Source organism: Heloderma suspectum, chromosome 5 (genome assembly GCF_057233095.1).
Source record: "Heloderma suspectum isolate Gila_16-S chromosome 5, 16-S_ref, whole genome shotgun sequence".
NCBI lineage: Eukaryota > Metazoa > Chordata > Lepidosauria > Squamata > Helodermatidae > Heloderma > Heloderma suspectum.
Window position 1 is genome coordinate 10,605,051 of NC_139462.1, and position 12,725 is coordinate 10,617,775.

Below are 12,725 nucleotides of genomic sequence, written 5' to 3' on the forward strand. Positions count from 1 at the left end.
ATCCAGTCAGCAAGGAAGCATGTGTGTTTTGTTGTTGTTTTGGTGATGGTGAGGACCTATATACGTATGGATTTTTGAGATAAATTTCTGGTTTCAAGAGAGGGTTTTGCACAAGGCATAGCAAGAGGGTTATGCACATAACATCAGGGGCTCTCATCATCAGGCACCAGACAAAGTGTATGCCTTGGGAGGGGACTGAGGCAAGGAACCTGTCCACCAGAGATCCCTGGCTCTGCTGATGCCCCTCTTGTCTTTGCTGTTCCCTCTCCCTGTGGCCCAGAGGAAAAATGTAACCAAGTGACAGGAGTAGAGAGAAGGACTGGGCCTGTTGGAGAGGATGAATGAGTTGACAAGGATAGGGTCCTTGTCAACTCATTTAGCGGGAGGGCCTCCCACTAAAGTTATCTTGCCTGATGCACCCCCCCCCAAAGAAAAAAAGACAGGATCCCCAACTAGAATTCAACAAAAGCATGCAGGGTGCAAGGAACCTTACAGAACATCAGTTAATCAATATACATTGAATAAGAAGAAGTGAGTTTAAAGTTTAAAAATATGTATATAAACAAACAAGTCACAATCAATTAGGGATGGGCGAACGAATGATGTTCACGGATTTTCTGAACATTGTCTCACCACTTGTCTCATGTCTGATTCCCACCTGGGCTTGCGATTGCTGCTCACTCTGCATGAATGGGAAATTTGCCCAAACCAAGCAGCGATTGAATGGGAGATCCATGCAAATCTCCCCCAGTTTGCACAAATCTCCCCCAATTTGCATGAATCTCCTAATTTGCACAAATTTCCTCCATAGCTAAAGCAAGGCTGGATCAGTCCACTGAGGAAATTTGCACAAATGGAACTGGGAATTGGGAACAAGACAGACGTGCACATGCGTTCCATGATTTGTAAATATTTCGGCAGATGCATGCTTGCACTCATGATCAGGACTTTGAATGGGGTGGGCTTGCATGTTTTCTAAGCAATCATGTGTCATGCCCCAACTGGAGGAGTCCTCCTCAGAGGAGGAGCTAGAGGCCCCAGAAGCCCATGATACCCCAGACCAGGGACTGCCACCAGACCTACAGGAGCCTCAGGAGAAGTGGCTGCAGGGCCATCCTTATCAGGAGAGAGGGCCTCTGCCTCTGAGGCAGAGGCTGAGTCACCCCCTGATCCCCGGGAGGGTTGTTGTCTCAAGCGACAGGCTAGTAGGGCTCCTGTGTGAAGGAGTGCTCACCTCCAGAAAAGGTCTCCTCAGGAGAAAGGGACTCCTAAGGAGTAGGCTCTGGGAAGGGAGCTCTGATTGCTGCAGCTGAGCTCTGGGTGGAGTCTGGCTGGCTTTGGGCTTAAAAGCCTTCACTGGAAACCTGGCCAGTGTTGGAACAACTTGGTCCACCCAAAATCTCTTATGTATCTTGCCTCCTGAATTGTGCCCTGTGACTGATGCTCTGTTGCCTGACCTTTTGGATTGCTCAATGTCTCTGCTTCTGGACTGCATAATGTACCTGACTAATTTCCTGCGTTTGACCTCTTGCTTGTGATCTTGACTACTCTTAGGGATGTACGGAAGTGACTTACCTTTTGCGGATTATGTTGATGGTGTGTGGGGGGGGAGGTGTTCCGTCCCTTCCCCCGGAATCCTCAACCGGGGGGGGGGGAGGCACTCCGTTCCTCCCACCCGGTATCCTCGATGGCCGGCTGTGCTCCGCGGCAGCTCTGCGGAGCAGCCGGCCAGGCCTAGCCCAGCCCAGAGCCGCCCGCAGCCGGATTTCTGGCCACGGAGGGCTCTGGGGAAAAAAAAAAACATGTAGGCAAATGGCGGCGGCTATGGCCGCCACCATTTGCGTTCCTTATTTTTGGCCATCTGAATCTACGTAAATATTTACGTTGACTATGACGGTGAAAATAAGGGGAACGCAAATAGTGTAGTGGGTGCTATTTGCGTCCCTTTTTGATTCACCATTTTAGCCTACGTAAATCTTTACGTAGGCTAAAACGGCGATTCAAAAAGGGACGCAAATAGCGCCCACTACGCTATTTGCGTTCCCATTTATTTTCACCATCATAGTCTACATAAATATTTACGTAGACTAAGATGGCCAAAAAGAAGGAATGCAAATGGCGGCGGCCGTAGCCGCCATTTGCGTAAGTAATTTTTTTTTTAAACCCACCCAGCCATGATAGGCTTCGTAAAGATTTACCTAGCCTATCACATCGTGGTTTTTCTTTTTTTAAAACCCAGCCATGATAGGCTACGTCAATATTTATAGGGATGGCAGAGAATTCCGCCAGGGATCTCGGGGAGGCTGAATGCCAGTGCATTTGGCCCCCAGAAATCTGTGGTGGAATGGCCTGCCAGCCCCCAGCCTGCCCTGCGTATCTCCCCGGGATGAGACTTACCTGGGGTGGATCTTCCGGGTGGCGGCGGCTGCGGCGGCGGTGGCTGGTCTTCCGACCAGCTGCTGCCGCCACCATTAGCAGTTTTTTGTTTTTTTTTTACACACATGTGATAGGCTATGTAAGTTTTTACGTAGCCTAAAACGTCTGGGTAAAAAAAAAAAAAAAGCGTAGGCAAATGGCAAAAAAAAAAAAGCATAGGCAAATGGCGGCAGCTACGGCCGCCGCCATTTGCCTATGCTTTTTTTTTTTTTTTACCCAGACGTTCCTTACCCATTTTTTTTTTTACCCAGGCTTTTTTTTACCCATTTCCATTCCTCATTTTGGGCTGTCTTAGTCTTCATAAATAATTACATAGACTAAGACGGCGAAAATAAGGGGAACGCAAATAGCGTCCACTATGCTATTTGCGTTCCCCTTATTTTCGCCATCTTAATCTACGTAAATATTTATGCAGATTAAGACATCAAAAATAAGGAAAGCAAATGGCGGTGGCTGTAGCCGCTGCCATTTGCGTATGTGTTCCCCCCCCAAGAGCCCTCCGCAGCCGGAAATCCAGCTGCGGAAGGCTCTGGCCTGGCCGGGCCTGGCCAGCTGCTCCATGGAGCTGCTGCGGAGCATAGCCGGCTGCGGAGGATTCCGGGGGGGAGGAACGGAGCGCCTCCCCCCCATCCAGGATTCCGGGGGGAGGGACGGAACGCCTTCCCCCACACCATAAACATAATCCGCGAACAGGTAAGTGATTTTCGTACATCCCTAAATCTTTACGTAGCCTATCACTTTTTTTTTTTTTTACAAGACTGGAAATGGCGGCGGCAGCGGCCGGTCGGAAGACCAGCCGCCGCAGCCACCAAAGCTGCCGGCGGAGCTGCCACCGCCCGGAAGAAAGTCTCAGGTAAGTCTCATCCTGGGGGGGATCTGCGGGGGTGGTGGGGGGGTGGCAGGCCTGTGGTTTTTTTTTTTAAAAATACAAATTTTTCTATGACTACATTTGTGTAAAATTTCTGGAAAGTAAAACAACAACAACAACAACAGGTCCACAAGACCACAGAAGCCATGCAACTTGGGGGGAAAGTGGCCCACTGCGGAGTCCACAGGTTCAATTCATAGAAATCCAAACTCATTGGATTCCTCTGACATCCCTTTGAAAGACTAAAATTAAAAAGAGAGTGTGCAAAAGAAAAACAATGTTTTCAGGCCAAAGGCCTGCTGAAACAAAATGGTTTCCAGGTGGCTGCAGTATACTATCAACAAGGGATCCAAACAGACCTCCTGAGGCAAGGAGCTCCATGGGGACAGGGGATGCCCAACAGGGCTCCGAAGGAAGTGGCATCTTTCTTTGTTTCCATTCTTGTCATGAGACAAATCCAGTGTCATTCATTCCGTTTCTCCCAGTCATATTCTAGCTCATCAGTCAACTAGGGATATCAGAGAGAAGGCCTTGTTTGTCCTCTGACAAGGCTTCTTTCTCAGGTGCAGAGGTGAGTCTTCTATAGAACATTCGGAATTTTAAATCAAAGTTTGGATTTTATGCATGCTTGAGTGTTGATATTATGGAATGCCAGTGTAGTGTAATAGTTAGAGTTTGGGGCTAGGACCAGAGAGACCAGGGTTCTAGTCCCCACTGTGCCATGAAGCTCACTGGATGACGTTGAGCCAGTCACTGACTCCCAGCCTAACCTAGCTCACAGGGGCGTTATGAAGATAAAATGGAGAGGATAAGGTTCATATATGCTGCCTTGAGTTCTTAGAGAAAGGTGGGATATAGATGTAATAAATAAATAACAAAAAAAGTGATGTGCATATCCAATCGTGGTTCTCTCTCTATCTCTCTCAGGAGTGGTCTCTGAAGTCAAAATGGTAATACACCAGGGTTCTGTAGACTGGTATGTTTGATATGAGACTCATGTGTTTGATATGATGTATATAAATTGGAACTACTGACTCATTCTGGAATTTGGTGTGTACTGTTGATTGCAGAGATTATGAGAATTTCATTATGTCCTGGTTTAGAGCAAGTCTTGGCTGTTTGCAAGCACATGCAGGGAGCAAGGCAATAGAGTAGTCAAGATGGCAAGCAAAGGGTCAATCACATAGGTTTCAGTCCAGGGAGGCTTAGGCTAAGGCAGGAGTGGTCAAAATCCAAGCAGAGGTCAGAACACAAGCAGGCAGGCAGGCAACAAGGATCAGGCAGCAGCAGGAGTAGGGATGGCAGAGAATTCCGCCACGGATCTCGGGGAGGCCGAATGCCAGTGCATGAAAATGCACAGGGGCGGGTGTGTGCCCTTGGTGGGGATTTGCATATTTTCAAAGTGCTAATTTGCCCGAACACAATTTTGAACAATTATGAATTTGCACATATTTGAGAAATGGGGAAAATTCAATTCCATCAATGAGTAGACTACAGAATGAAAGTTACCTGACAATCCATGAAATGGAGATGGAATAGATCTCACAAAATTCACACATCCCTATTTTTCCATTTAATTTTTTTCTGCCCCTTGTTTAGCTTGTGTTTTATTATGCTTCTGCAATGATGTTTTGAGCTTCCCTTATTAGCCACCTTGGGTGATTCAAACATTGGCACTGGAAAGCAAGAATGCAAGTACTTGTAAAAAAATACACAATTTTCAAAAATGTGGGACTGAATTTCAAATACCTAATTTTGAAAAGAAAATCCACTTCAAGCCCAGGGACAGTTTCGTGTAGTTTATCATTTTCTACATTTTAAATTCGGTTCATCCCAAACCTTGAGATTTTTTCCAGTGTTAATTTCAGTTCATCCTGAACATGCACACACAAAAAGTTTGCATGAAAATTCCTATGGATTTTTTGTGTGCATTTCTTCTAACGCATGCATTTTAATGCAATTTTGCTTAACGTACACATTTTGGGTAAGCAATTTTCCTAATAAAATGCATTTTTGAACATTTTTTCCACTAATATACCCATTTTTCTATGCATTTTTTGAGTGGAGAACTGCATTGCAGAATTCAAAGAAGTGCAAATTTTGAAGGAGCAATCCTATGGCTGCTAGACAGCGGCTAGACAGCCATAGGATATTCTGTTTTCTGGGAACCGACCTTGGATCCTGCACTCCGAAGTTGGTTCCTGGAGAACTGACCTCCCCGCACTTCCTTGCTGCCTCCCTGGCCTCCGTGCTCACAAGGGGAGCACAGAGTGGCCGGAAAGGGGTGTGGCTGGGGGCATTTTGGGCTGAGGAGGGTGTAGCTGCCTGTACAACACATCCTATGTCTCGTACAGCAGGCTCCCTCCCTGCTAGGGGTGTACGAACCCCACTTACCATTCCACTGTGGGGTCCGTGTGGGGGGAGGTGATCTGTCTCTCCCCCCGGAATCCTCCCCGGCTGGCTCCACTCCGCAGTGAGTCCATGGAGCCGCCGACTGGGCCTGTCCACAGCCGGACTTCTGTCCGCTGCTGGGCTGGGGATGCAAATAGTGTCCGCTATGCAGGACGCCATTTACGTCCCCAGCCCAGCAGCGAACAGCTGCAGGTTGAGGAGGATGGACCCGGACCTGGCTGGTGACAGGGAGGGTCTGTCCCGACTGTACTTCACAGGGTGGCGGGGGGGGGAGTAGTCCATTCCACCACAGTCTCCGGGAGGCCAGATTCTAAATAATCCAGCCTCATTGGAATCCGTGGCAGATTTCTCTGCCATCCCTACTCCCCACTCCATGCTCCCGTGGCTAGACAGACGCAATTGGCTGTCTAGCTGAAAGAGCAGGGCAGGAGAAGCACGGAGAGAATGTTCCCCTCCGTGCTTCTCCTGTCCTGCTTTGGATAGGATTGCGCCCCGAGTTTCGGTTCACTTATAGTCACATAAAATTGTATAAAGAAAGAATCCAAAGCTCGAATAGTAGTTCCATAAAAAACGCAGCATCTAAACAGCAGTTGATGACAGAGTAGTAGGGACTCAGTAGGGGTGGACGAAAGTCCCTTACCTGTCCTCGAAGGACGTTTGCGGTGAGGGGGAGGCGCTTCGTTGCTCCCCCTGCGAAGTTCCGGCCGGGGGGGGAGGCTTCCTGCCTCGGCCCGGCCGAAATTCAGGCCGGGGGGGAGGCTTCCCACCTCGCCCGGCCGCGAATGCGAAAGATTTTTTTTAAAAAAAACGCCCCCTGATAGGCTACGTGACGATTCACGTAGCCTATCACGGCTAGATCTGCAAAGTCAGCCGTGATAGGCTACGTCAATCATCACGTAGCCTATCACAGGTGACTTTAAAAAAAAAAAAAAAGCCCGTACGCTAATGGCGGCTCCCATAGGGAGCCGCCATTCGCGTTCCTTATTTAGTCGCTGTAGTCTACGTAAATGTTTACGTAGACTACAGTGACCAAATAAGGAACGGGAATAGCAGCTCCCTATGGGGGCCGCCATTATCCGTACACACTTTTTTTTTTTTTTAAGTCACCCGTGATAGGCTACGTGACGATTGACGTAGCCTATCATGGCTGACTTTGCAAATCTAGCCGTGATAGGCTACGTTAATCGTTACGTAGCCTATCAGGGGGCATTTTTTTCTTTTATTGCAATGGCGGCGGCGGCAGCCGGTCAAAAGACCGGCTGCCGCTCCCGCCCCGCTCGAACACCCGCCGAACCGCCAGCCGGACCCGCCGCTGGGAGGGACATTCGGCGAAGGTAAGTCCCGTCCCGGGGGTGTGTGTGCGGGGGGTGGGGGGGGCTCGGAGGATTTCTCCCCAAAACTTGTTCGGGGGGCCGAACACGTTGGCGCTCGGCCCCCCGAAGTTTCGGGGAGAAATTCTCCGCCAGCCCTAGGACTCAGATGGATTCCTAATTGCAATGCTGTTTTTATAAGGGAAGACCTGAACAAGGGAGAACTTGAAACATAACAGCATCCAATAAGTATTCAGCATTAGTAAAACCACATCTAATGTACTACCTTCAGCTCTGGGTACCATAGTTCAAGTAGGGGTGGAAGAGAAATTTGTTTGGTTTACATTTATATTAAAAAAAACCCTCACCCAACTTGCACCCCTTGGAACATATGCATCAGTGGTCGGCAACATGCACCCCCCATGGCTTCTGGTGTGGCCCCTGCCACCCTTCGCCCCACCATGCTGCTGAAATCTCTGGTGGCAAAAAAACTGTGTTTTGTCACCAAATTTCAGCAGGAAACCGCTAGGGAGGCTTAAACAGGACCATTTGGTTTTAAAAGAAGTCAAACCTATCCCTTTTAAGCCTCTGAAGCAAACCACTGATTATTTTGCCATAGCTGCTGCTGCATCACCACATTTCAGTGGTGGTGCAACAGCAGGAGTGGGGCCCATGAGGAGTCTGGGGGTGGAAAGTGCTGTCCAGATGCCCTGAAGTTGCCCACCCTGGCCTACATGGACCAGAAACCACCTGCACATTGAGATCTGCACTTTTCAGAATTGTGCAATGCAGCACAAAACTGAAAAAGAAAAGAAAAGAAAACCTGTGCACAAAACTGCACACATGAGGAGAAAGTTCACACAAAATATACACACATCAGGGGGAAATTGCCTGTAAAACATGCATGCACTAGGAAAAGTGTGTACAGAAAGTGTATATTTAGAGAAATGGGCATGAAAATGCATGCAGATGTTCATGTGGAGGGGAGTGGTGGGTGCATTCACAAACTGATGTGGGAGTGGGTTGAAACGAACTTACAGAACATATGGTCCAGAAAATGAGAAACTGAGCAAATTTGAAATTGACAGATCTGCTCACCCCTAAGATCAAGAAGCATATTGACAAATTAGGGGAAAGATAAAGAATCTAGGGAGCAAGCCACCATCAGGGAAAGCAAAGGAAATGGGGTGTGTTTATCACAGAATAATAAGTAGAATATGTTCCAAATATCACAAGCAGAGCTTAGAGAGGAAACATGGGCCAGCGTTCCTATTAAATTCAATGCTAAAATATGTCATTCTCCAGACTTGCCACATATCTGGGAAATTCCTGAACAATGATTGATCCGCCCTACAGAAAGAAGCTATGGATATGGGATCCCTGCCTGAGTAAGTACCAAAATTACCAGGAAGACAAAGGGTAATAATGGTAATGCGTCGCATTTGTTCAGCAATTTAGACTGTTGAAATTGCTTCACATAGTACCTTATATCAACAACTCTTAACAACAACCTTATAAAAAAGATTCCTATTATAATCACCTTGCTGCAGAAGGCAGGCTGAAAGGGCTTCATGCATTCACAGCAGAGGCAAGATTGGAACTTGAAATTTCCTGCTTCATAGCTCATAGCTTCTTCCCAATTACACAGTAGATCTTTTAAGAGTATCAAGCAGAGATATGCTGACAGTTTTTAAGTGCAGATCATCACTGCTGCTTCCTGTCCTGCCTTCAAGGCAGGCTGGTGAATACCCTCCCACCATTATCAGGGTATTTGGGGTTAGGGATGTATAAGAATATTATTTTGCTCACAAAACATGAGAGCATCCCCTTTTTGAAGCAACAAACGCAAGCATGAGCATGTGTCAGCTGAAGATGTTCGCAAATTGCCAGACATGTGCTCTCGTTCAATTTGCACAACTTTCCCAGTTTGATTTTGTGTCAATTTCCTAATTTGCACAAATTTCCCTGGAGACTGAATCACCCCGCTTTAGTCTACAGATAAAAGTTGTGCAAATTAGGAAATCTGTACAAATTTCATGTTGGGGCGCTGCTTGATATGTGCAGTTCTCCCGTTTGCATGGAGCAAGCAACAATTGCAAGCGCAAACTGGAACTGGGCATGAGACAAGAGGTGATCTTGAACATCGCTCATTCGCCCATGCCTATTTTTTTTATTTGTTTATTTATTTTAAATATTTATTGGCCGCCTTTCAGGGCAGAAGACCTCCCAAGGCAGCTTACAAGAATAAAATACATAAAAAACGATTAAAAAAATTGGGGTTGCCTTGTTGCCAGGCCAAGCAGCAGGGATTGGTCCTGCTTATCTTACTTGCAAACACTTCTCCCCATGGCAAAAACAGGCAGAGCAGAAGGATTTGTCCTGGCCATCTTCTATTAGGGAAGGGGAATACCCAGGGCAATCCCCAGCTCTCCTGTGAAGGGTGGCCATTAGGGATGGCAGAGAATTCCACTGCGGACTCAAATGGGGCTGGATTCTTTGGAATCCAGCCTCCAGAATCCGTGGCAGAACAGCACATTCACCTCCGCCTCCCAAGGATTTCCTGTGGAATGGAACTCTGGCTCCGTTGGTCTGGTGATACTGTAATGGCGGCCGCCATTGCCATTTCTCTGTGAGGAATAGAGCCACAAATGATGTACTTGCAATTAGGTAAAAAAGACATAGGGATGTACGAAAGTCACTCACCTTTGATGAAATTTGATTCACGGTGGGGGGGAGGCGCTCCGTCCCTCCCCCCAAAATTCTGGCCAGGGGGGAGGCATCCCATCCCTCCCCCCTGAAATTCTGGCTGGGGGGAGGCGCCCCATCCCTCCCGCCGCGAATCCCGGCCGGCCGGGTCTGCAAATGGCGGTGGCCGTACCCGCCGCCGTTTGCGTCCCTGCAGTCAGCTGTGATAGGCTATGTAAATGTTTACGTAGCCTATCATGGCTGAGTTAAAAAAACAAAACAAAACAGCGCGTACGCAATGGCAGCGCCCATGAGCGCCGCCATTTGCGTTCCTTATTTTGGCACGTCTAGTCTACGTAAACTTTTACGTAGACTACGGCGAAAATAAGGGGAACACAAATAGCGTAGATGCTACGCGATTTGCGTTCCCCTTATTTTTGCCGTAGTCTACGTAAAAATTTATGTAGACTAGATGTGCCAAAATAAGGAACACAAATGGTGGTGCCCATGGGCGCCACCATTTGCGTACGCATGGTTTTTTTTTTTTTAACTCATGGTTACGCATGGTTTTTTTTTTATTATTTTTTAAAAATCTAGCCGTGATAGGCTATGTAAATCTTTACATAGATCAGTCGGTCCTGTGGCTCCGGAACCACTGGAGCATTCTAAGGCCTCCTGTGAGGCTATGGCAAGGCACTTTGCAGATAAAATTGATCAGATTAGCTGTGTTACTCTGCACATTGTGGATACAGTTAGTGAGCAAGAGGCGGCCTGTGGCAAACCGGTTTTGTGGGATCGGTTCCAGCTTCTTCCTCCGGATGAAGTGGACAAGGTGCTTTCCTCTGTAAGGCCGACCACCTGCTTACTTGATCCTTGCCCATCTTGGCTCATTATGAGCTGCAGAGAGAGACTGGGTGAGGGGATCAAGGCGGTGGTGAACACCTCCCTTGAGGAGGGAGTGATGCCATCAGCCCTCAAGGAGGCAGTGATAAGACCGCTCTTAAAGAAGCCCTCCTTGGATCCTCAAGTTCTGAACAACTTTCGCCCAGTCTCAAATCTGCCATTTTGGGGCAAGGTGATTGAGCGGGTGGTGGCGGTGCAGTTGAAGGCACACTTGGAAGAAACTGATTATCTAGACCCATTTCAGTTGGGCTTCAGGCCTGGGCATGGGACAGAAACGGCCTTGGTCGCCTTGGTGGATGATATGAGGAGGGCTCTGGATAGGGGTGAATGCTCCTTCCTTGTTCTCCTCAACCTCTCAGCGGCTTTTGATACCGTTGACCACGGTATCCTCCTGGACCGCCTGGAGGGGTTGGGCATTGGAGACACTGTATTGCGGTGGTTCTGGTCCTTCCTCTCCGGCAGGTACCAGAGGGTAGCACTGGGAGAGGAGGTTTCGGACCCGTGGCCACTTACTTCTGGGGTGCCACAGGGTTCCATCCTCTCCCCGATGCTATTTAACATCTATGTGAAGCCGCTGGGGGCTATCATCAGGAGGTTTGGGGTGCAGTGTCATCAATATGCGGATGACACGCAGCTCTACCTCTCATTCAAATCTTCACCAAGGTTGGCCGTAGAATCCCTGTCCAAATGTCTGGAGACGGTGAGTGGCTGGATGGGGAGGAATAAGCTGAAGCTGAACCCTGACAAGACCGAGGTACTTTTGGTGGGAGACAAGAGGAGGCTGGGGGATGTTGACCTGGTGTTGAATGGGGTACGGCTACCCTTGAAAGACCAGGTCCGCAGCCTGGGGATCATTTTGGACTCCCAGCTGTCCATGGAGGCTCAGGTGTCAGCTGTGAGCCGGACAGCGCTGTATCAACTCCATCTGATATGGCGGCTGCGCCCCTTCCTTCCCGACCATCTGCTCCCATCAGTAGTACATGCCCTGGTCTCCTCTCGTTTAGACTACTGTAATGCGCTCTACGTGGGGTTACCCTTGAAGACGGTTCGGAAACTGCAGCTGGTACAGAACGTGGCGGCTCGCCTGATTAAAGGCAGCCGCCGGCGAGATCACATCACTCCAGTGCTGAAGGAGTTGCACTGGTTACCAGTAGGGATGGCGGAGAATTTCTCCCCGAAACTTCGGGGGGCCGAGCGCCAACGTGTTCGGCCCCCCGACAAGTTTCGGGGAGAAATCCTCCGCCCCCCCCACCCCCCGCCCCCCCCCCGGGACGGGACTTACCTTCCCTGAATGTCCCTCCCGGCGGCGGGTCCGGCAGCTGCCGCCCCCGCCATTGCAATGAAAGAAAAAAAAAAAAGTCCCCTGATAGGCTACGTGATGATTCACGTAGCCTATCACGGCAAGATTTGCAAAGTCAGCCGTGATAGGCTACGTGAATCGTCACGTAGCCTATCACGGGTGACTTAAAAAAAAAAAAAAAAAGTGTGTACGGATAATGGCGGCCCCCATAGGGAGCCGCCATTCCCCTTCCTTATTTGGTCGCTGTAGTCTACGTCAATGTTTACATAGACTACGGCGAAAATAAGGGCAACGCTATTTGTGTTGCCCTTATTTTCGCCGTAGTCTACGTAAACATTGACGTAGACTACAGCAACTAAATAAGGAACGCGAATGGCGGATCCCTATGGGGGCCGCCATTCGCGTACGCGCTTTTTTTTTTTAAAGTCACCCGTGATAGGCTACGTGACGATTGACGTAGCCTATCACGGCTGACTTTCCAGATCTAGCTGTGATAGGCTACGTGAATCGTCACGTAGCCTATCAGGGGACTTTTTTTTTTTTTTTACTTTTGTGTTCGCGGCCGGGCGAGGCGGGAAGCCTCCTCCCCGGCCTGAATTTCGGCCGGGCGAGGCGGGAAGCCTCCCCCCCCGGCCTGAACTTCGCGGGGGGAGAAGCGAAGCGCTCCCCCCCACCGCGAAAAAGCTGCGAGAAAAGGTAAGTGACTTTCGTTCACCCCTAGTTACCAGTTGTTTTCTGGGCCAAATTCAAGGTGTTGGTTTTGACCTTTAAAACCCTATATGGTTCCGGCCCAGCCTATCTTAAGGAGCGC